We start from the raw sequence: 23,709 nt of genomic DNA on the forward strand, positions 1-23,709 counted from the left end.
TGTTAGTTCTTGAGCATATTGCTAATTATCAACTTCTTGTACAAAACAAATTAATAGATTGCATACTGATGGGGAATATTCTCTGAATGGGTTATGAAACTATTTAAATCTTGAAATGTAAGTACAGCCTTAAGAATTCAAAATTAGTAACCCGGGCTCATAGGGACTCACAGAAACTGAACCAACAACCAGGGAGCTTGCATGAGACTGACCTAGGCCCTCTGCATATATGTTACAGTTTCGTAGCTTGGTCTTCTTTTGGGACTCCTAACAGTGGGAGCAAGGGCCTGTCTCTGATTCTTTTACTGGCTTTTGGGACCCTACTCCTCACACTGGGTCTCCTTGCCGAGCCTTAATACATGGTGAGATACTTAATCTCTCAATGCAACTTGATATGCTACGCTTTGTTGATATCCATGGGAGGCCTGCCCTTTTCTGAATAGAAATGGAGGAGGAGTGGATGGCAGGGCAGAGGGGAGGTTGGTGGGAGGGACTGGGAGGATAAGAGGGAGGTAAAATTGTGGTCAGGTTGTAAAAACAAGCAAGCAAGCAAGCAAGCAAGCAAGCAAGCAAACTAAAAGAATTCCAAGTTAGGGATAGCGAGATGGCCTCAGCAGGTGAAGGTGCTTGCTGCCAAGTTTGATGACCTGAATTGGAATCTTATATTTTTGGTTGTGAGCCTAGCCTTTAACGGCTGAGCCATCTCTCCAGCCCCTGAATTCGAATCTTAAGACTCACATGCTGGAGGGAAAAATAGTCCTTACTCCTGAAAATAGCTCCCTGTCTTCCACACCCATGCTGTAGCATGCACCCCCAAATAAATAAATAAATAAATAAATAAATAAATAAATAAATAAATAAATAAATAAATAAATGGAAAATGTGGTGATATTGTGTTCCCCCAAATATTGTGCACCCTAATCAACTTATCTGGGGTCAGAGAATAGAACAGCCACAATATTAAACATAGAGGTTAGGCAGTGGTAGCACACGCCTTTAATCCTAGCATTCCAGAGGCAGAGATCCACCTAGATCTCTGTGAGTTCAAAGCCACATTGGAAACAGCCAGGCATGGTGACACAAGTCTTTAATCTCAGGAAGTGATGGCAGGAAGCAGAAAGGTATATAAGGCGTGAGGACCAGGAACTAAAGCCTGGTGAAGCTTTTAGGCTTTTGAGCAGCACAGTTCAGCTGAGATCCATTTGGATGAGAACTCAGAGGCTTCCAGTCTGAGGAAACAGGATCAGCTGAGGAACTGGTGACATGAGGAAGCTGTGGCTTGTTCTGCTTCTCTGATCTTCCAGCATTTACCCCAATACTTGGCTTCAGGTCTGATTTTATTAATAAGACCTGTTAAGATTTGTGCTACAGGAAAAAAATTTAAAAACAATTAGAAATTACTGTTGAATTTCAGTGGGTGCCTCTATCTTTTTTTTAATTGGTAGTTTTAAAGACTGGAACACACAGCCTTGCTTCTTGTCATAATTTATTGACTATAAATCTGTACTTGAAGTTTATATGAACATAGTAATGAAAAGGGATGTTTTTATCTTATACTTTCTGGTTTAATCAATTTTTTATTATTAGTAAAGCAAGTCATGGCTGGGAAGGAAGCTTACTGATGTACTTCCTGTCCTCTTGCAAGTGACTGCAGTTTGCTCTGAATACTAATGCCAGTATGTATTCCAGATCCTCTGCAGAGTTCTTTGAGGTCTTCAGAAGAAAAGTACTTGACAGCCTACTTCAAAGTCTTTGAGACATCTGCTTATGACTTACCATGTGCTGACAACTTTATCTGACTGTACCCAAAGGTGTGGGGTGGATTATGAATCAATTCGTGGAGACAACTCATTTTTATGCACTACCAATCACTTTCCAGGCAGGTGAGGTCATGTGAGAAAGAGCCTCATTCTTTCAGAAACCCTATGTAGAGGCTCGGGCCTTCTGAAAGCTTTGACAGGACTTGCCAGCCTTGACAGCAAACTGTCAAAGGATCAGCAGAGTTAGTGTGTCTTTTGGCGGGCTGGCTGCTGCACTCATGCTAACCAGAAGGGGAGAGGCTTTTCTAACTCACTGCACAGATGTGAGACCTGCATGGCACTTGTGGCCCCAATTCTGTGTTTGGAGATATTTCAGTTCATAAATTATAAATGTTGTGTGTTGCTGTACAGGTCACAAGAGAGCAGCAGATGATAACTCCAAGATAGTTATTAGAGGAAAGCAATCCTTTGGGAGAAGTGGGAATTTGGATACAAGACAAAGAGAGGGAATTAGAAATGCATTTATCGAAAAAAAAAAAAAAAAAAACAAATGCTGGAGCAATGCTCTGATGACAATTATAGTTTGGAAAAGTCTACAGCCGGGGAGATCTGCCATTACTTGCCAACTGTAGAGTGTTTTGGGTCTCCATAACACATTCATGGTTCCCTTGGAGCAAAGGGTGATTTTTCTGAAACACTAGCATAAATATAAAAGGACTTTGAAACTGCAAAACAGCCACTTAGCCATAAACATACCTACTGGGAGAGATGTGTGAGGGAACAAGATGTAACATGAATACTTGTGGGAGCCAGCTAAAGTTGAAGATTTGTGTGAGTTTTGTTTAAAACTTCGCTTAGCCACGGCTAGGCATGGGGATTGTTCCTTTTAAAGCTTTCTAGCATTGCCTGCATTTGAACGAAATAATCTGCCTCTCACATTCGGAAAGATCTGTTTGAAAGTGACAGCTCATAAACTGATTTCAAAGTAAGACTTCAAATAGAATCATAATAAAACAACATATTAAAAATTTTAGATATGTATTTTTATATTATATTGGTATATACCTTTCTCCAAGGGATAATTTAATGGAAACAACTCTTCTCTGTTTAATGCTCCTTCTAGCACGCAGATTAGGTGGTAAGCAATCAAACAAAATGTAGAAAGATAATAAGATGAAAGGCTGTTAGCTTGGAGCAAAAGCAGTCTAAGCACCGTGGTCTCTCCTTACCCCTGAATTACCTTTCTGAGGCTTCAGTTGCCTGCAGTCAACTGTTGTCTGAAAATATTAAATAGAAAGTACATTTGCCAATCCAAGATAGAGGTCGAGGATTACTGGACCTAAGCAGCACAGCATACATTTAAGGTTATACTACTTCATTTTCTTTTTGCTGTGTGTGTGTGTGTGTGTGTGTGTGTGTGTGTGTGTGTGTGTTCATATGAATGTGTGTGTGTGCTAGTACATGCACATACGGAAGGCAAGGGTTGATGCCAGTGTCTTCTTCAATTGCAGCCTACTTTATTTTTTGAGACGGGATCTCTCACTGAATCTGGAGCTCACTGATTTGGCTAGACTGGCTAGCCAGCAAGCCCCAGACATCCTCTTGTTTCCGTCTCCCAAAGTATTGGGATTACAGAAGCAATTGGCTTTTATGTGGGTGCTAGATATTGAACCTAGGCCCTTATGACTGTACAATAGGCACTTTACCAACAAAGCCACATCTCAGCCCCAGTTTCTTTTCCGTTCTTGAAAAGAACATTTGGTAATTGGAAATAGGAATGAGTGACCACTTCACTGTTACTGTCTCTGACTGCTTGTTAGGTCGGTCTGATAAGTATGTTAAACTAAATAATACCGACAAATTTCATAATTTGATTATTTTTCAAGCATGCATATGTTTTTTTCTAAAATCTAAGCTTGCTTACAGCATTTTGACTTTTATAGCAATAATAAAATCACATGCTTCAGTGTTGAAAAAATGTCCTTGAAGACCAAAAAAGCCAAGAGACTTTTTTTTTTAGCCAAGGTTAAGTATTTCTTTTATCATATCAGTTATGATAGCATGTACAAGACCTTCACAAGCTCAAGTCAAACAAAAATCTCAGCATGGGGAAAAGGGAGGTGGGTACAAGTCTTATCCCTAGCCAAAAGCTGTTGGCAATTGATAGTCTGTAGAGAGAGAGAGAGTCAGTTTTCTTTAAGGGTTTGGCCCTGATTGGTGGACCATGCTCCAGTGGTCAGCTACACACCCAAGAGTATATGGACAGCACAAATGTTGGGTATGTATGGAAGGGGTGGATCTGAGAGGAGTTGAGGGAGGAGGGTAAATATGATCAAAATACAATGTATGAAATTCTCAAAGAATTAAAAAAATGTTTAATATTAAAAATGTAGGAGTTCTAAATCCCCATTTTAACTAATTAGAATTAACAGATTTGTATTTTTTATTGATTACATCCAGTATCAGAGCAATGATTAATAGTTCAACTTATCTCACTATTGCTGAAAGCCAGAGAGGTTCTGGGAGATGTACTTTTGACTTTCTGAAGTGCATTGTAAAACCGATATGGACATCAGAGGATACTCACATCGCAGGTGTCTCAGGCGTCTGTGATACCCAATAATCTAAGAATTCAACAGGATCAAGTCAAATAACTCCAAGAGACACAATGACCCAGCAGAAGAGACTCTCTCCTCTCAATGATGGAAAGAAGTGCATACAGAAGAGTGTAGCAGGCCCTTGGCAAGGAAGGCAATCGGTGAAGCAGGTTTCTCGCAGAATCGAGTTCTCAGTCTCTTAGCTGAGGGACAAAATTGCTGTTTGGGAGGAATGCCAGCCATTGTCAAGGTTCCACATCACACAAATGCAGGGGCCAGAAGGCTAATGGGTTGAGGGAATGCAACTCTGAAGGACATTGTTTGCACTGCGTTCCCAGTCCATGGAGTTCCAGTGCTCTGATTACGCACACACCCAGAGATTAGCTCAAGTTAGCAGAAACCTCATACTTTGAACTGAGACAACAAGGAAGTTGATTTGAGGACAAGACACAACTCGAGGAAGATTCCATCCTGTAAAAACATAAATTCATTCGAAAGGAGAGAAACTGAACTTAGAATACTATTGAAAGGATTCTCTGCTTGAAACCAAATAGCTAGAGATGTGTTTTCCCAGGTTTAGATACAGAGGTACACAGCTGTGGTAGAAGGAAGCCAGATTGTATCACAAGCAGGCAGCCGAACTTGGCAGCATCATCCACGTGTTTCTGGTTTTTCATTTGTGCAAAACACAAGAGTTAAAGCATCATGGAGGATTTTACTAAGGAGCCAGAAAGCTGCTGAGGCCAGGGAGTTCACAGCAGAGTAGGATTCCTGTGTGCAACTTTTAAGTTGGTTGTTCAAGGAAGCCCAAACTGTACTGTAGAAACCAGTGTTGGAGATGCCATGACCATGAAACATCTGATGAGAGAAGCTTTAGGTATGGAGTGGAGCTGAACCAAGGGAGAGGCTGTGTATAGATGTCAGCACTAGATGAGTGGGCACCCAGGTCTATTGGAGTCCAGATAAAGCCACTAAGAGCCCCAGATGCTGGGCATGAAGCTGCAGGACTTGGTGTTTGCTGTGCTGAGTTTTGGTTTTGGTTTGGCTTAATCTCTCTTTGCTATATTCCTTTCCCCACTTTTGGAAATAGAATGTTTAATCTGTCCCTTCCTCCCTCTTCCTCCCTCCTTTCTCCTTCTCCTCACCTCTCTCTCTTTCTCCCTCCCTCCCTCTTCTCTCTCTTGCCCCATCCTCTCTTCCAGCCCTCTGCTTCCTAGCTGGTGTCCAGACCACACCAAACTGCTCCCACTACCATACCTTCCTAACCATGGGAGATTTCATTCGTGCAAACTGTGAGCCAAACAAACCCTTCCTCTCTTAATCTGCTTTAAAAAAAATCAGATGTTTGATCACAGCCACATGCCAAGTAACTGATATAGTTAAGAGATATTCTTGCATGAGGAATGGTGTGGTGATTCATCTGAGAGAAGCAGGCATTGCAATGGAAGAATAAAGAATGATTAACTTATTCTAACAGATATGCCAAAAATCTTCTACAGCCTTAGCCAGTAGGCTTTAAGGATACAGATATATATAAAAAATATTATCCTAGCTGACTGTGGCAACCCTGCAATCCTAAAACTCAGAAGATGAGGCAGGAGGATCTTGGGTTTGAGGCCAGGCAAAGTTACATGGCCAGACTGTCTCAAAACCAACCAAACAACCATGCAACCAAACAGCCAATGAATAAACAAATGCAGCAATAGGTATCTTTTTCTTCAAGATGCCACAACATATTTGTGGAGACAAATTACTATATAGGTGCCAATGAACTTAACAAGTATTTTATTGGAGAAGAAAGATCCCACATGTTGGGTCAAAACTTAATGAAATAATATATTACAAAGTAAAACATTTGTCCAGCAATTTGCATTGAACACAACATTCTAGCTATAAACTAAGGTCATTCTTTAGTTTCTTAGAGAAGTTACATACTAAATTTATAAAACATACTGAGATAGAATATTTATTATTAAGTATATTTATTATTCAACAGAATATAAGTAATGTTAAATTTTCATCTTATGGCTAAGCCTTACCTTGTTTCTCAGAAATAAATGAAAAGGGAGAGAATAGAGCCTTAGAAAATTAAATCCAGTAATGGCTGGAACAATCTTCTCCAACCCCAGCAATGACTTGTTATCTTCTAAATAGAGCTTGTCATCTTGGGACAAAATTCAATTTGGAGAATAAGTAAAACTTCATTTCAATTTCCAATTGTTTAGTGTGTTTGAAAACCCAACATTGATGTTAAGATTTTTTTCATATTTATTTCGTGTCAGGTAGTAGGGAACTGTATCTCCCATGCCCCTTGATGATGGGAAGATTGATGCGTTGTTTACACAGGCAATCAGAACTCATCCCAGACACCATTACGTGTCTTGGCTTTGGCATCACACAGTTTTAGTCTTATTCATTTTGGAATGGCACCCACAAAGAAATTTAACTAGTAGATATTATGCCCCTAACACTAATTATATCTGGTGGTTATAGCGACTTTTATATCCCCATAAAGTGATTCTGTATGATGGCTAATTAATAAGCTTTATGACTGGTGATTATTTCCAGACATTCTCACCACCCCCTTTTTCTTAGATTAAAACAGTATTTGACTTTCAGTGCAAAGAATGAGAAACATTTAAAGTCTGAGGAAGAGGATAAGAATATTTTAAGGAGAAAAGTTAAACACAACGACGACGTGGTAACTTTGTTTCTGTAACATGTTTTATTCACCGATGCTTGGCTACAAAGAAGCAAAGGCATGCTAACCTAGTCACAATTTCAATTATAAAAACGTAAGAGAATTCAATTTGTTCTTGCCTGTTGCTATTTCTTATCCTTTATACTTCCAATTTAGATCACAGAAACATAGTTTAAAAAATGTTTGATGCTAAATAAATAATTCTGTTTATTTTTTTCTAACCAAAGAAAATAAGTGAAGTTTGATGTGACAGTGATATTGTGGAAGAAAAAAAAAAGTGTATTTTCAAACAGAGCCTCATCCACTGTCAGCAGTTAAAAATAGTCGTATTAGGTCAGTGAGAAGGCTCACCAGGCAAAAGCACTTTGCTTCTAAGCCCAATGACCTGAGTTCAATCCCTGTGACCCACACGGTGGAAGAAGAAAGCCAACTCCTATTGGTTGTCCTCTGACTTTTACAGGTATTCAGGGGTATGTGCCCCTCTCCCCAATAAAAAAATAAATAAAATTTAAAAAAGAATAATTATATTTGAAGCAAGAAGAGAAAAAATGAATACATTCTCAAAGCTTTGTCTATACACTTTTATTTTTGCATTTTAATTTACAGATAATACAATGCTCAAATCTTGAGCATAATCATCAGCCAAACCAGGATGAGGCAGGAAGCATTGTCATTATCTCCAAACTTCCTGTGTGGCCTTTCTGATCAATACAACTCTCTCCCAAGAGGTATCTGTTGTTCTGATATCTATTATGATGGATTTCTTACTTTATTTGTTCTTGACCTTTTATCAATGACAGGTTAATTCTGTGGTTCTTACTCTTTTACTGTGCCCATATTATCTATACAAATTTGCTCAGGAGTTACAGTGTAACAGGGTTAGTACGTTGAGACTGTTATGTTCTCTCTCCAGCACTGGACATTCAGTCCAAGTGATAACTAGAAGTCCATCCCTTCTAGCAGCTTTCAGACCTCATCACAGAAGTTTCCTTGTGCAGAGGATAGTGATAAATGCAGAAATTCACAACCAGTCAATGTGCAAGAATGAGTGTCTGTAGAGTACTCAGTTAAGAACCATAGAAGATTAGAGGCAGAAGTACTCCAAGAGTTAAAGGTTGGGGGAGACCGGGATGAAACATTGTCTTATGAACATGACAAGACTAATGTACACATGAACTCAAAGCAGCTGTGACTGCATGTGCAAGATCAAACCAGTCAAAATTCCAGCGTGGAGGGGCAAGGGCTCAGTAGTGCCCACCCTTAGCTGAGGAGCTATTGACAATTGATTACTTGTAGGGGAGGGAGAATTAGTTTTCTTTAACCTGGTAGGTTGACCATGCTCTATTGGGCGTCCCCCACACCAATGAGTGGTATGGGCAGAACAAATTGAACTCAGTGGGTTATAAAAAAAAAGGGAGGATGCAAAGTTGGAGTAAGTGGGTGAATTTGGAAGGAATCAGTGGGAAGAGTCAGAGAGGAGTATGGTCAAATTACACTGGATGCATGTTTAAAATTCTCAAAGAATTACTAAAAGTTGTATTTAATAAAATACAGAAGCAGATCACTTCTGCTGCCATTATTGAATAAAATGCAATGGGAAGCAAACAGTTGTGTGGGAGCCTAGAATATCCAGGCAGATTGGCAGATGTTAGGGCACAGTATAAGTCAGTAGGTAGATGGAAGGTCTTGCTATACTTTGAAGAGTGAAGTCAAGGACATATGTATGAGTCTAGATCACTGGACTAGAGTGAATATTAGGGATCTGTTTCTAGAAGTGGGGGTCAATTTGAAGTCTGTGTTGTGGGAATAGGATCAGAGCATACAGTGGTAAGAATGTGTTATGTCTTAGAATTGAGGCTCTAATCCAAGATTAATCCTATCTGTGATGGTGGGGTACCAATTTTCACATGGAGGTGAGGGAAATCCCATTCCAGGAGGGGACACATAGACATCAGAAGGAACAAAGGGGGCTGGAGAGATGGCTCAGCGGTTAAGAGCCCTGGCTGCTCTTCCAGAGGTTCTGAGTTCAATTCCCAGCAAACACATGGTGGCTCACAACCTTCCTTAATGAGATCTATTACCCCCTTCTGGCTTGCAGGCATACTTGCAGACAGAACACTGTATACATAATAAATAAATATATATTTTTTTTTTAAAAAGAAGGAACAAAGGCTTGCTCCTCCATAGAACTTACAGAGACAAACCCTGTCTCCTGGACATGGCAGACTGACCCTTGTAACCAGGCCATACCTTGACTGGCTCTTTTATTTCTTGACCATATGTATTCTGGAAACTGTTTCATATGGCTGCATTGACTTTCTTCCTTTACCAGCCAGTATAAATTGCTGTGTGGAGATAAGGATAAAACAAACTGGGAGCTTACCCTCTGGGCTCCTGTTGACTCTTGTAATAGCTTTGTGACCCCAGATAACTTATTCTCCCAAGCCTCAGGTTTTCAAATGGTTGAAAAATATTTATCACCTGTAAAGGGATAATTAATTTTCATTGCTGACTAAATTTAGAATCACCACAGAAACACGTCTTTAAGTGTGTCTATGAGGGTATTTCCAGAAAGGTTTAATGGATGATGGAAGATCCACTCTGAGTGTGGGCTGCTGTGGGATGTTCTGTATGTCAAATGTGTTGCTCTGATTGGTTAATAAATAAAACACTGATTGGCCAGTAGCCAGGCAGGAGGAAGTACAGGTGGGACAAGGAGGAGAAGAATTCTGGGAAGTAGAAGGCTGAGTCAGAGAGACACTACCAGCCGCTGCCATGATAAACCACATGTAAAGATGCCGGTAAGCCACGAGCCATGTGGCAAGGTATAGATTAATAGAAATGGATTAATTTAAGATAGAAAAAGTAGATAACAAGATGCCTGAGCCATTAGGCCAAACAGTTTAAATAATATAAGCATCAGTGTGTTTATTTTATAAGTGGGCTGTCGGACTGCCAGGGCTTGGCAGGACCGGGCGAGAAAACTCTCCAGCTACAGTGGGTGGCATCATCCCAGGGTTCAGGGTACTGGATCCAATAAAAAGAAGACAAAGAGCCGAGCCCCAACACTCATCTCTCTGCATCCTGACTACAGGTGCAGGATGAGGAGCTGCCTCGTGCTCCTGCCTCTTTGACTCCCCTCCCTTGATGGACGGTCACTTCCAACTGGGAGCCAAAGTCAATCTCCTCCTTCTTTAAGACGCGTTTGTCACAGCGATGGGGTAACCAGCTAATGTCGAGGATTAGATGAGATAGCCTGTGAGTACGGCTGGTAGGCCTGCTGTCTGCTCTTCTCTTTATCCATTGGGCGGAAAAGAAAATGAAACGTTATCAGCTTCTCAAAATCAGCTGTTATGATTTTTAAATTCTGTTCAGGAATGTGTGCATATCTCCTCAGTCTTGGGTGTTTCCAAACCTTGAGAAAATGATGGAGAGCTTCATACACGCGTATGATGTCTTTTGACCGAATCTAGCCCCTCATTTCCTCTCACACCCTCCCCCTAACTCTCTTTCCTCCCAACTTCATGTGACATCCTTTTTATTTTTAGTTTACTGAGTCTGCTTAGTATTTCTTGCATATAGGACAGTCTACTGCAGTGTTTCTCAACCTGTGGGTCATGACCCCTTTGACAAACCTCTATCTCCAAAAAAATATTTACATTATGATTCATAACAGTAGCAAATTCGCAGTTATGAAATAGCAACAAAAATAATTTTATGCCTGGGAGTCGCTACAACATGAGGACATCTATTAAAGGGTCACAGCATTAGGAAGGTTGAGAACCACTGCACTAGCATGTAAGAAGCCTCTCAGGGGTCACATGCCTAAAGAAAACTGACTCTTCTCCTAGCAACCATCATTTACCAACAGTTTCTCAGTTAGGGGTGGGACCTCCTGAGTCCCCCAGCATCCATCCTGGGATTTTGGCTGGCTTAGTTTAGTGTAGTAGTGCATGCAATACCAGATGCAAGTACATGTGTGCAATGATCCTGCCATGTCTAGCAAACATTTTACTGCAGACATCTGCCACCTCTTTTTCTATAGTGTTCCCTGAGCCTTGGGGGGAGGGGATGTGATCTATGTCCCACATCTTTAAAAGATAATAGTCAAATTCCTTTCCATTCCTCTGTATGCTAGCCTACGGAGGAAATGATTGTGTCTTTCTCATTGACAATTCTGGTGACTATCATGATGCACATAATGGGCACGAAGGAAAAGCTTGCCATGTATGTCAACCAAGATTTTTTTTGGCTATTATATGTTACTATCATTTTGGGTTGGTTCTCGTATAGCATTCGTATTCAAGTTTATTTTGTACGGAAGGTGTGAGTTCTGGCAAGTCTTTCAAATCCACCTGTTGCGCTCTCTTAGACCTCTTAAATTGTCTTGACAACCCCAACACAAGATTGCTATTTATGAAATGGTTCTCTGTTGGAAGGCTCTGCAATGACACTGTGGGAATAACTGTAATTTAGCAGCTGAGGAGCATTTGCCTCAGCAGACGACCTCATGGGAAGGATAACCTTTAGCTTCAGCTCACACCACAGGGGCCTCATGAGACCAGTGCAATACAGGCCTAGAGACCAACTATTAATTTCCCATGGTGCTCTGGATGTGAGCGTTCAATATTTGAGAAGTGAGTCCAGGAAGATAGGAACCAATCCCACTTCCCAGAGCTGCAGCCACAAGATCCTGCCAATGTGATTAAACGATTAATCCTGTGACAGAGGAAGAGAGTCTCTGTGTTTACCTGCACTACCGAGGAAGACATGCTGAAAGCTGCAGGCCATTCCTGCAACTGTTTTTCATTTTGTTTTATTTTGAGGTGCTGGAGATTAAGTTCAGGGCCTTGTGCAAATGTTCCACCACTGGGCTATGCCCCTAGTCCTTTTTGTAATTTTTTTTATTTTGAGACAGACTCTCACTACATTGCCCAGGCTGGTCTTGAACTCGCTATGCAACTCAGCATGGCCTTGGATTTCCCATCCTCCTACATTAGGCTCCAAGTAGCTGGAATTACAGTTGCAACCGTCATGACTAGCCCCATGCATCAGGCTGGTGGGTTGGTGGCCTCCAGCTTCTTTCCAGGCCTTCCGAATGTGCTTTTTCACAAAGAAACACATGAATGGCGTTTGTGCACGCCAATAGCCCAACTCCTAAAAGGATTCCCTGGAAGTGGCAGAATTCTTTCCTTAATACAATTTTATTTTATTTTTTAATTTTTGAGATTATAATTTAAATATAACATTCCTTTTTTACCTTTCCCCCCTCCAAATTCTCACATATACCTTTCTCTATTCCCCTGCAAATTCATGGCCTCTCTTTTTTTAGAAGTTGCTAACTGCATGCATATTTGTATTTGTATATATATATTCATAAATATAACATGTTCTGTCTGTATAATGTTACTTGTGTGTAAATTTTCAGGGCTGACCATTTGGCACTGGGAAGCCAGTTGGTGTGCTCTTCCCTGAGGGGGACCACCTCTCCCATTCCCAGCTTTCCTCAGCTGCCCATCATTCCTTGTCTAGGGTGGGAGCTTTTTGGGCTTTTCTCTATCCAGTTTGGCATGTCCAATGGTGTTGTCTATATGGACCTCATACGTGGGCAGTCATGTTGGTGAGACTTTATGGGTATAGCTTCTAATATTACTAGGAGACACAATCTCACAGCTCACAAATTTTTAGTTGAAATAGATCACTCTAACAAGAGACAGTGAGAGAAAATTAAGCAGATTTTTTTTTGACATGCATACTTTGTGTTTACACAGGAGACACTAAGATGGCTAATTCTCAAAGAAGTGACTTTGAATTCTGGCATCTCCAACAAGGAACAACAGATTTCCGGAGAAACGATGGACAAAGAAAAGTGCTGAGTCTCCAGGGGCAGCAACGTGTGAGAAGAAAAAGGCATGGCAAAAAGGAAAGGCTGGATAATGACAATTTCTAGATGCCATCTTCAGTCTCATAAGGTCTACAGGACTCTTCAGTGGTTACTCTTTGCTGTCCCACAACCTTTCTTGGTCCCCAGCTGCTCTTTGGGACATTGGTAGAACCTATGGAAGGTAAAGCCTTCTTGGAAGAAGTAGGTCACTAGGGGAAGGCCTTGAGATTTAGAGCTTGTCTTTACTCCCTCTTTACTATTGGCTTCCTGACTGCAGATGTGATGTGACTAGCCATTCTTCCTCTTTCTGCCATGCTTTTCTCACCATGATGGATTGTATCCTCTCAAACTAAGCAAAAAGAAACCCTTCCTTCCTCCAGTTACTTCTTTCCAGGTGTTTTGACAGAGAAGCAAGAAGAGTGACTGATATAACGGTTGGAATAGATGGGCACTGTTGGATTGTTTGGGTGTGCGTGATAGGCAACAGGAGATCTAGTGAAACTTCACTCACATGTGTAAATAATGATGGGGAAGAATTATATCATACTACAAAACTAGAGTGGCTTCTGCACCTGTGCAATTGTTTTCTTATGGAATCAGACAACTTCCATGCATCCTGTCATTAATCTTCACATCTCTCAGATTTTGTCTATTATTCTGATTAATCAGAGTCAGAGGTGCAGGTTAATTATATGGTAAGTAAAGTGCAAACCTAATAATTAAGAATCATTCTAGGCTCCTGCTTAGCTTGACCGCTGCCTACCATGCGACCTCAAGTAAGAACCTTAACCCATCTGCACCTCATCTTTCTTCATCTGCAAGATGGGGCTGGAAAACAGCACACATCCTGAAGTCGAGTAGCAAAGTTTAAATACAGTAAGTCAAAAGTGTTTGGAGCACAGAGAGAAATCAATAAACATTAGCTATCATATTTTAAGAGATTTGCTAGAAGTAAAAATGTTTGCTTTGGTTTATTTAGGGAGACAAATCTATAGTTGAATTCATCTGCGACACAGAAACAGCTTTAAAAAGGCAGTAAGATGTGACATCAAATCAAATCAAATATTTTTAAAATGTGAAAACAGTTTAATGAATTTCAGCCCAGAAAGTATTGAACCAATATATTTGAGCCATAAACATTTATCACTCATCCAGGTGTGTGAGAGCAAGCAAATTAAGACCTTGCTCAGGCAATTACAATCTAGCTGGAGAAGGCTGGCAGGATCTGAGAGTGAGAAATAGAATATTCAGCACCACGATGGGAGGAAACTTGCAAGAGGCGATTGGTGAAAGATGAGAGGAGGCGAGCTGGGTGAAACAGCCTGGGAGGGTGTGGTCAGAAAGGAAAGACCTTGAGAAGATCCACCATTGTGGTACCAATAAACCAGGGCTTTGGGACACCAGTGACACACACATGTCATCTGTTAGGGTCATAAAAATGCAGTGACTGATGCCACAGGTTCAGGTGGAATCCAAGATTCTGCATCCTTAACCACATGTTCCAGGAAAGGCCTCCAGCTTTCGTTTTCAGGAGATGTTGGTCAACAGGAAGGGAGCAGCTTGTATTCTGGAGTAATATGCAGAGGGTCCAGTGGCAGGGCCTGCAAGGAGGTCCCTTTAGCTGTCTAAGTACAGAGAAGGACTTAAGCTGAGGTAGTGGCGATGGGAACAGGAAGAAAGGAATACACTCTGCAAAAGAGAAAGGGCATGTGGGTAAACACACAGGCAAAGGAAGAGGTTCACTTATGTGACCAGGAGAGTCTGATTCCTTGAGCACATACGGGAAGGACTAGCAGAGGAACCCACATGCTGAGATACTGAGTGACAGTACTGTGCTCCAGAGTAATTTCTGCAGAAAGGGGGTGGAAATGAATACATAGATGTCATCTGTGTTAAGGTGGTGGTTGAAGTATAAAGAAAAAATTTCTGGCATTTTCTATAGTCCTGTGAGAAGAGACGTTGCAGATAGCATAGTTGGGGATGTTCCCACATTGTGAGGAGAGAGAGGTAAACACAGAAGGTAGGGCCTGGTGCTGCAGAGTCCTGGCCACTAAAGGAAAGTATGGCAGAAACCCCTTTGCCCTGGGAATCCAGTCAGAGCACAAGAGCTTGATGAGACACGTCACCAATAACATTCATTTAGATGTTTTTCTTTGCATATATAGTGTGCATATACTTGTATGTGTGAGTATGTGTGTGTGTAGATGTGCGTGCATGTTGTATGCATGTGTATATTGAGGTCAGGGGTCAATCTGGAGTGTCTTCCTCTATCGCTTTTCTCCCTTTATGAGGCAGAGTCTTTAAATGAACTTAGAGCTCACCAGTTTTGCTAGGCTGGCTGGCTAGGGAGCCACTGGGATCCTCCTGTCTACTCTACTAGGCACTGGAATTCCAAACTCACGATACCACACCTGGTGTTTTATGTGGGTTCCAGGCACGAGGACTCAGTTCCTCGTACTTACATGAAAAGTACTTTACCAGCTGAACAATTTCCCCTCCCCATTTTGAGATATGGTTTACTATGCAGCTTGGACAGGCCTTCAACTTGTGATCCTTCTGCCTCAGCCTCCTGAGTACTAGAATTCTTAGTGTGATTATATAGCCATAGGAGAAAATTCTGGAAAAAAAAATACACAAGAAGAAAACCACAGAACTGATTATAGAACCCCTTCTCTGTTTTGTCCATATGCATATACATATTCATTTATGTCTTTTCCTCTGCCAATATAGTTTCTTCACAAATTGGAATTACAATGTTTACATCATTTTTTTTAATTCAACTTTAAAATATATTCTGAATACTTCCTCCTGACATTAACAATGTATTATCATATATATATATATATATATATATATATATATATATATATATATATTAATTGAACAAATCCAGGTTACCCGGAAAAGTCTAGAAAGACATTAGTGCCAAATAAACTTTTTCTAGACTGTGGGGGAAAGGACTCAGGGAGGAACCGCACAGAAGTAGTTCGTTGAAGGATTGAGGCGAGGAAAGGAGGAGACAGCAGAGGCAGGAAGGTGAGGCAGCATGCAGGCTTGTTTTCAGATGGAAAAGGTTGTAGGTGGAGCTGAAGAAAGGGATGTATAGAGGAGAGAAGGCTGGATAGTGTTGACATGTGCAATAAACAAAGTCATCTTGTAAAAAATTAGGTACGACTACGTGTCTATGTGTATGTGTGGCCTCACAGGAGCCAGAAGAAGGTACAGAATCCTTTGGGGCTGGAGTTATAGGCAGCCATGAGCTGTCCATGTGGGTGCTGGAAACCAAACATGACTCTTAACTGTTGAACTATCTCTCCATTTTTTTTTTTTTTTTTTTGGTTTTTCGAGACAGGGTTTCTCTGTGTAGCTTTGCGCCTTTCCTGGAACTCACTTGGTAGCCCAGGCTGGCCTCGAACTCACAGAGATCCGCCTGGCTCTGCCTCCCGATTGCTGGGATTAAAGGCGTGCGCCACCACTGCCCGGCCCATTTTTTTTTTTTTAAATGAGGAAAAGTAAGTTAATTTGAAAAGAAATCTGATTCTGGCATTGTGCTATTATAACTGAGTGCCTACTACACACTGCCACATAAATTAGAAGATGGAAATACAAACAGTTCCATAGACATTGCTGAGAATTAGCTGGCATTAGATAGACTTTTACATTAACAAGTTGAATCTACTAATTTTCATGCTCTAAGTTTTTAGAGTACTTTAAAAAAGCTCCACAAGGAAGACATCCTTAGCTGGATGTAGTGGTACACACCATTAATCCTAGCACCTAGGAAGCAGAGGCAGGTGGATCACTGAGTTCGAGGTCAGTCTGGTCTGCAGAGGGAGTTCCAGGGCAGCCACAGCTACCTAGTGATACCTTGTCTTGAAAAACAGAAAAAAAAAAAAGATTCTTCATTAACTAATGTTTATGAAGAAAACCATTCCCTCAAGTATTTATTTTTACTTTTAAAATTATTATTTATTTTCTTTTTGAGATTATAATATAATTACAATTTGTTTTGTGTCCCAGGATATGGTCTGTTTTAAACAAGCTCTTGTGTGCTGCTGAATAAAATGTGCAATGGCTTTACAGGCTGTGAATGTAAAGTTATTCCGTGGGTGGACATGCTTCCTTTTCTGCTATAATGCTTACAAGATGCTACCGAACAGAACTGGGAAAGATTGCATGGTACCCAGTAATCCTAGGAAGTGGTCATGCTGTACTCAAGGAAATTAAGGTAGCCAGAGAAACTATTAAAGTCACAGCAGTAAGGTAGGGGAAGGTCGAAATGACATTTCCAATTTAGAACTTCTATTTATAGTCAATGGAACTTTCCAAAACTGTTCAGCAATGGACTGACAGGTTCTGGATGTATTTTCAGCTTCAAAGTAAATTTGTCTGACAAACCATTTATAATTTTCATTCATTCATTCAAGCCTATGCGGTTTGTCAGGAAAAACCAGGTGATTGTTTTGGTAAAGGAACCCCAAATATACTGTCTATACATACCAAGACTTCATGAATAGCTACATGAGCTGCCTATGTATAACAACTATAGCATGATTCATTTCAAACAAAGACCTTAATGGGACTTTAGTGAGATACCCTGGTATAGAATGAATTTTGGAATATAGGTAATATTCTAGGCCAAATGTTGTTTGTGGCATTAGTATGAACACAGCTAGATCTTGAATTCCAGAAAGATGCTTTTTCAGAGAAAAAGGCATCAAATTATTAGAGTTCTGTTTTGTAACATCTATGTATCTACCTACCTATCTATCACATCTATCTATCTATCTATCTATCTATCTATCTATCTATCTATCTATCTATCTATCTACCTATCATCTCTCAACCATCTATCTATCTATTATCAATCATCTTTCTATTTATCTTCTATCTATCTATCTATAATCATGTATCATCTGTCTCTCAGTCATCTATTATCTATCATCTATCATCATCTATCAGCCTATCATCTATCATGTATCGTCATCTATCTCTCTATCAATCATCTATCATCTATTTATTTTCATCATCATTATCTATGTATCTATGTACCTATGTATCTATCATCTATCTTCATCATAATCATCTATCTATCTATCTATCTATCTATCTATCTATCTATCTATCTTCATCATTATTATCTATCTATATCTATCTATTATCATCTATTTATCTATCATCTATCTATGTATCTGTCTGTCTGCTTATCTATATATCTAATCTATCAATCTTTCATCTATATAAGTTCATGTTTGTGGGCATGTATATACCGAGACACATGTATGGAATTTAGAGGACAGTGTACAGGGTCTGTTCATTCCTTACAACATATCAGTCCAGAGGACTGAACTCAGGTTGTCAGGCCTGGCATTAATCATCTTTACCCATTGAGCCATCTCACTGGCCTGAGTTGTTTTTTATTGTATCAGTGTAACAAGGAAATTTACATAATCAATCAGCAAAACATACTGAGAGCACTTCCATCTATGGAGAAACAGGGGACCAGCTGCACGTTGTCCCTGATTACTTCATAAATACTTTATAGCACACTGTATCAGCTGGCTTTTTGGTTTCACACTAGTTGGTCTGAATGTGATTCACAGTTGTGCCAGGAAATTTAAAACACATCTGTCAGAACAAAGTGCCATTGCCACATAAAAAAGGAAGAGTTTATCAGAAAAGAATGTTTTAGCATTTGAGGAGATAGGGTACCAGGGAATGCCCCTCTATGGAATTTTATTAGAGGAAATTGAAATAAGATGGAGAGAATTATTTTTTTAAAGTTATTATTGGATTCATTTGCTAGAAACTCCCATGGCAAAATAATAAATGAAAGCAACTAATTTTATTTTATAAGTATACCAAAATGAATCCTTCTGGAGGGATGGGGCCCCAACTTGTTAGTTATCACAAAGTGGAAGTATAGATTGACTAATAGAACTACCCATTTCTGCCTCAGGAACATGGGCTTTCATATTATTACTTTCTTATTCTTCTTTGATATCTGCAAACTGCAGAAATGCTTGGCTTTTGAGTACTTTGCTGAAGCCTCAGGAAACCCCACAAAGTCACTATTGTTCCTGAAAATTCTCATTCGATGAAAAAGTCCCATGGAGGCAAAAATTTCAAGATCTCTTATGCTCCCTGGGACTGAATCATTTAACAGTCCACAAATTAAATTGTTGAACTGTAATGTAGGCAGTGATCCCACAGTGACTGATGTGTCCTTTTCATTCATTTAGTTTGTCTCATCCAGTTAAATGTAACAAAGCAGGAAACAGACACAAAGGAAATGACCACAAATCTGGCCTTGAGGGGTCTGTCATGAAAACATGTCTTCACTATGTTTTCCTCTGTGGGGCCAAAGGCTTCACAGATTTTTGATGAGTCTTTTTCTAAGGAAGAAGACTTAGATTTTGTCCTTACATTTTGTTCTTGAGAAGTTGAGTCGAGACCTTCTTGCTGAAGTATCCCTAGCGGACTATTTTGCCTCTATAGCAGAACAAACCCAAACCATTCTGCTGTTCATGGCCAAGCTGGCTGCCTGATGGGGTGAAGATGCCTATGTTCTCCTGACATAGTCACAAGCTGAGGGTTTACCTGGTGCATGTGAAGGGCAAAAGTCCAGTAAAAACTGAGTGTGGAGTTTGAAGCGCTTGCCCTCAGTACTTTAAAGAGCTATTCCCTTCTTTTCTCTCTGTTGGCTGTAGTTGGAAGTCAAATGCAATTTAAGAATTGCTCCGAGGGCAGGAGAGATGCTGCTCAGTGGTGAAGAGTGCTAACTGCTCTTGTGGAGGACCTGAGTTTGATTCCCAGCACCCTCACCAGGCTTCTCACAACCCATGCAATTCTACCTCAAGGGAATTGGATGATGCCCTCTTCCTGGCCACATGCTTGTATATGGTGCATGTATGCATGCACATGTGTACTCTCTCTCTCTCTCTCTCTCTCTCTCTCTCTCTCTCTCTCTCTCTCTCTCTCTCTCTCTCTCACACACACACACACACACACACACACACACACACACACACAAAGTAGACCTTTAAAAATAAAATGGGATTTGAGCCTTTGCAGGGAGACGAATCCTTGTGCTTTATTGGGGGATAACTATATAGTTCTGATAGCCCTGTCAATCAAGATAGCCCACCATAACCAGCCAATACATGATCCTGTGATCTAACATGAGCCAATCAGATATTATTCTTAGAGCTTAGACTTTGTTCTGTACAAACAAAAGGAATTGTCTTTGTACAAATAAAAAGCTTTGGTCTTCCCAGTTTTGGTAGTTTTCTGTTGCCACTTTAACAAGTTACCACAAATTAAGTGACTTAAAACAAGAGAACTTTATTGTTTTACAACGACTCTAGGATTTCACCATGGCAGAATTGAGGTATTGACATGCCATGTTCCTTTGTGGAAATTCTGCAGGACAACCAGTCTTCATGCCTTTTCTTCTAGAGGTCACCCATGTTTTTTCCTCCATCCTGAAGGGCAGTAGGTATTCCTTCCACTGCAGCCCTGACCCTGCCTCCATTATCACCTTCCTGGTCTGATTCTGCGCTTCCTCTTCTCTCTTCTACCTTTGGGACCCTTGTGATCACAGTGGGTCGACCAGGGTAGTCTATGCTCTTCTCTCTGCTTTAGTATCAACTGATTATGTGTTCCTCTTTGCTATGTAAGAGTTTGTGTTCATGGGTCTAGGGGACTAGGGTATGGGCATCTCTGAGTTTTGCCTCAGAGTCTCCTTATTCCCAGGTTGTAAGACTGCCTTGTTTGTTGTCCCAAGGGATTGTCTCCATCCTAAGCCTACATAACTATATTTTACCCCATTGAATGAATTTGTTCTTTGTGCTTAGTTTCACATTTATTTTGCTTTTTAAAAATGATTTGATTGAAATAGAATTACCTCACTTCCCCATTTTCTTCCTTCCATCCTCCCCTCAACAATTCTCCCTTGAACCCCTCCCATATCACCCCTCAAGTTCACAGCCTCTTTCATTTGATCATTATTGTTATATATATATGTATAACAATATGCTGAGTCTGTTTCCGTTGTTTGTATGTATATGGTTTCAGGGCTGACCATTCTGCGTTTGACAACCAAGGAAGTGGCTAATCACTGGGAGAGGCTAATTCTAGTCCCAGCAGTCAGTCATTAGCTGCCTATATATAGTTCTTTGTCTAGGGGTAGGGCCCCATGAAAATTTTCCCTTTTCACATCAGCATATCTATCGGTAAGGTTTGTTCTAGTCTTGTTAACGCAGCCATTTCTAGAGAGATGTTTCACATCAGACATCAGATGTCCTGGTGTTCTGACTCTTACAGTCTTTCTGCCTCATCTTCTGTGATGCTCTTTAAGACAGATGCAGGAACTGTGAGGTTGTGATGTAGATGTGTTGTTTGGGGCGGGGCTCCCCATGATCTGTTGATCTCTGCATTGTGTCCAGTTTCATTTACTGTGATGTTCTCCATTTACTGTAAAGAGAAGCTTCTTTGATGAGGAGTGGTGGTTACACTATCTGTGAATACAAGGATAAGATTTAGGATGTAGTGAGGAGTTATGTTAGTCTTGAAATGCGGTGGTAGTACATTTCTAAAGTCCATGACCTCACTAGCCCCAGGAAGCTAGGTTTCCAGTACCAGGTATGGTTTTCCTTCTGTTAAGTGAGCCTTAAGTCTAACTAGATATCCATGGATTACAACTAACATGTGAATGTGACTCATGCGTGTGTGTGTGTGTGTGTGTGTGTGTGTGTATAATTTCAGATAAATATAAATTAATATGACTTCTTGTGGCTTTATTAAATAACCGCAGTCTTATTTTTTTCTTGTCCACCCTTTTTCTTCTGTAATGATCTCTCTCCCATCCCCCAGCTGGAGCTCCCTTCCTGTTATTCCATTTCCCACTTTCATTTGTTGTCCCAAGGGATTTTTGGATTTCTTTCCTAACTCTATGTAAAGATATTGTATTCATCCAATAAATTTGTTCTTTGTGCTTAGATTCACAGGAAATTATTTTGCTCTCTTTTTTTTTTTAAGTAAAAGAAACCCTAAATGGATAGATTGTTTTTAGACTCTAGTAGAGTAATAAAGAAACTAAGAAAGGAACTGATTTCAGTCTGTTTTCCTCTGTCCTCCCTTGTTTCCAGTGGAGGACATTAGTAAGACAAGGTGGCGGAGGCGCTTGGAGCTTGGAGTCTTGCATTCTGTCTGTGAACAGGTAGATCAAAGGCAGAGATTTAGAGCTGTGAGATGCTGTATCAAGGTGACTGACTAACAAAGGCAGGAGCCGCTCAGCTCAGCTCTGTCTATTGAAACCAGCAGTGAAGGGACCTGATATTTATTCTTGTAGAGAGGATGGGCTTAAAAGCAAGATCTCAGAGCAGGAGCAGACAGCGCAGTGGCGTAGAAGTTTTTGACTGTGCACCAATTGTGTTAAAAGATATAAACATCAAAATTGACTCAGGGAAACTAGTAACTTCTGGTATGTTATCAATTGTTACTTTTTAAAGATACTAATAGAGCTATTCAATTAAATATTGTTAACACAATTTTCTATCCTTTCTTCTTATTTAAATGTGATGGAGGCAACAGGAAGCTGTGTTTTGCTCTTTGTAAAAATCTACAAATGCTACACTTTGTACTTAATGTAGGTATTGATGTGATTAGATTTAATTCTGTATTGAAATTTTTTTTGTCTTGCTGTTCATTTCCCTTTTCTATTTTCTGCCTTCTTTTGGCTGATCATTAAATTTTTTGAGATATTTTTATGTATGTGTGTCTGGCATATATGTGTATATATGTGTTTGTGTGTGTATATGTGTGTGTGTGTGTGTGTGTGTGTGTGTGTGTGTGTGTGTGTGTGTGTATGTGTGTATTACTGTGTGGCTATGCCAATGTTCATGAGGGTGCCTGAAGAGGCCAGAAGAAGGTGTTAGATCCCCTGGAGCTGATTGTGAGCCACCCAACATGGGCACTGGGAACTGAATTCAGGTCCTCTGGAAAAAAAGTATGTGTTCTTATCCACTGAGTCCTATCTCCAGCCCTTAATGATCCTTTTTAATTACTCATTTTTCTAACTTGTAGAATTATTAACTATAACTCTTTTTTTTTGTTTTTTTTTTTGAGACAGGGTTTCTCTGTGTAGTTTCGGTGCCTGTCCTAGAACTTGCTCTGTAGACCAGGCTGGCCTCAAACTCACAGGACCTGGCTCTGCCTCCCGAGTGCTGGGATTAAAGGTGTGCGCAGCCACCACCCGGCAGCTATAACTCTTTGAAATAATGTACATGATTTTCAGTAGCTGCTTAAGGCCTATGGTAACCATGTTTAATTTATTGTGTTTACATTCTTGCACTGTTCCATTTCATGTACTATATACATTTACAACTAATCCAAGCTCACTTTCAAATAATACTACCATGGTTCATGTGTGGTGAAAGTAACTTATGACAGCAAAAGTACTAGTTTCACCTCCCCACCCACTTTTTGTCATTGATGTTCATTTTGCTGACATACAAGCATACGTATTAAAATACATTAGTGGGGCTTATTATTTTGAACAAATTGTTACCCATTAGGTCATGTAAACATAAGAAAAAAAACATATGCACATTTTATGATTGACCATTCTTGGGGAGATATGAACAAATACCTACTCATGCAAGACAAGCTCATGCTAGCATGGATAAGCCTCATGAAAACCTCACCTGTGAGATTCCCTGCGGAGCTTGCCGGCAGCCCAGCTGATCTTAAAGGTCCCCCTTCCCA

At 40.3% G+C, this 23,709-nt stretch overlaps 1 long non-coding RNA gene across 1 annotated transcript; it reads left to right on the forward strand.

Moving 5' to 3' along the window:
- The first annotated feature begins 7,334 nt into the window (after positions 1-7,334).
- On the forward strand, positions 7,335-13,499 carry LOC131923236 (uncharacterized). Its single transcript, XR_009382550.1, has 3 exons — positions 7,335-7,518; positions 7,665-7,786; positions 12,830-13,499. It is a non-coding gene; the product is annotated as an uncharacterized LOC131923236 (long non-coding RNA).
- Positions 13,500-23,709: the final 10,210 nt, after the last annotated feature.

Source organism: Peromyscus eremicus, chromosome 13 (assembly GCF_949786415.1).
Source record: "Peromyscus eremicus chromosome 13, PerEre_H2_v1, whole genome shotgun sequence".
NCBI lineage: Eukaryota > Metazoa > Chordata > Mammalia > Rodentia > Cricetidae > Peromyscus > Peromyscus eremicus.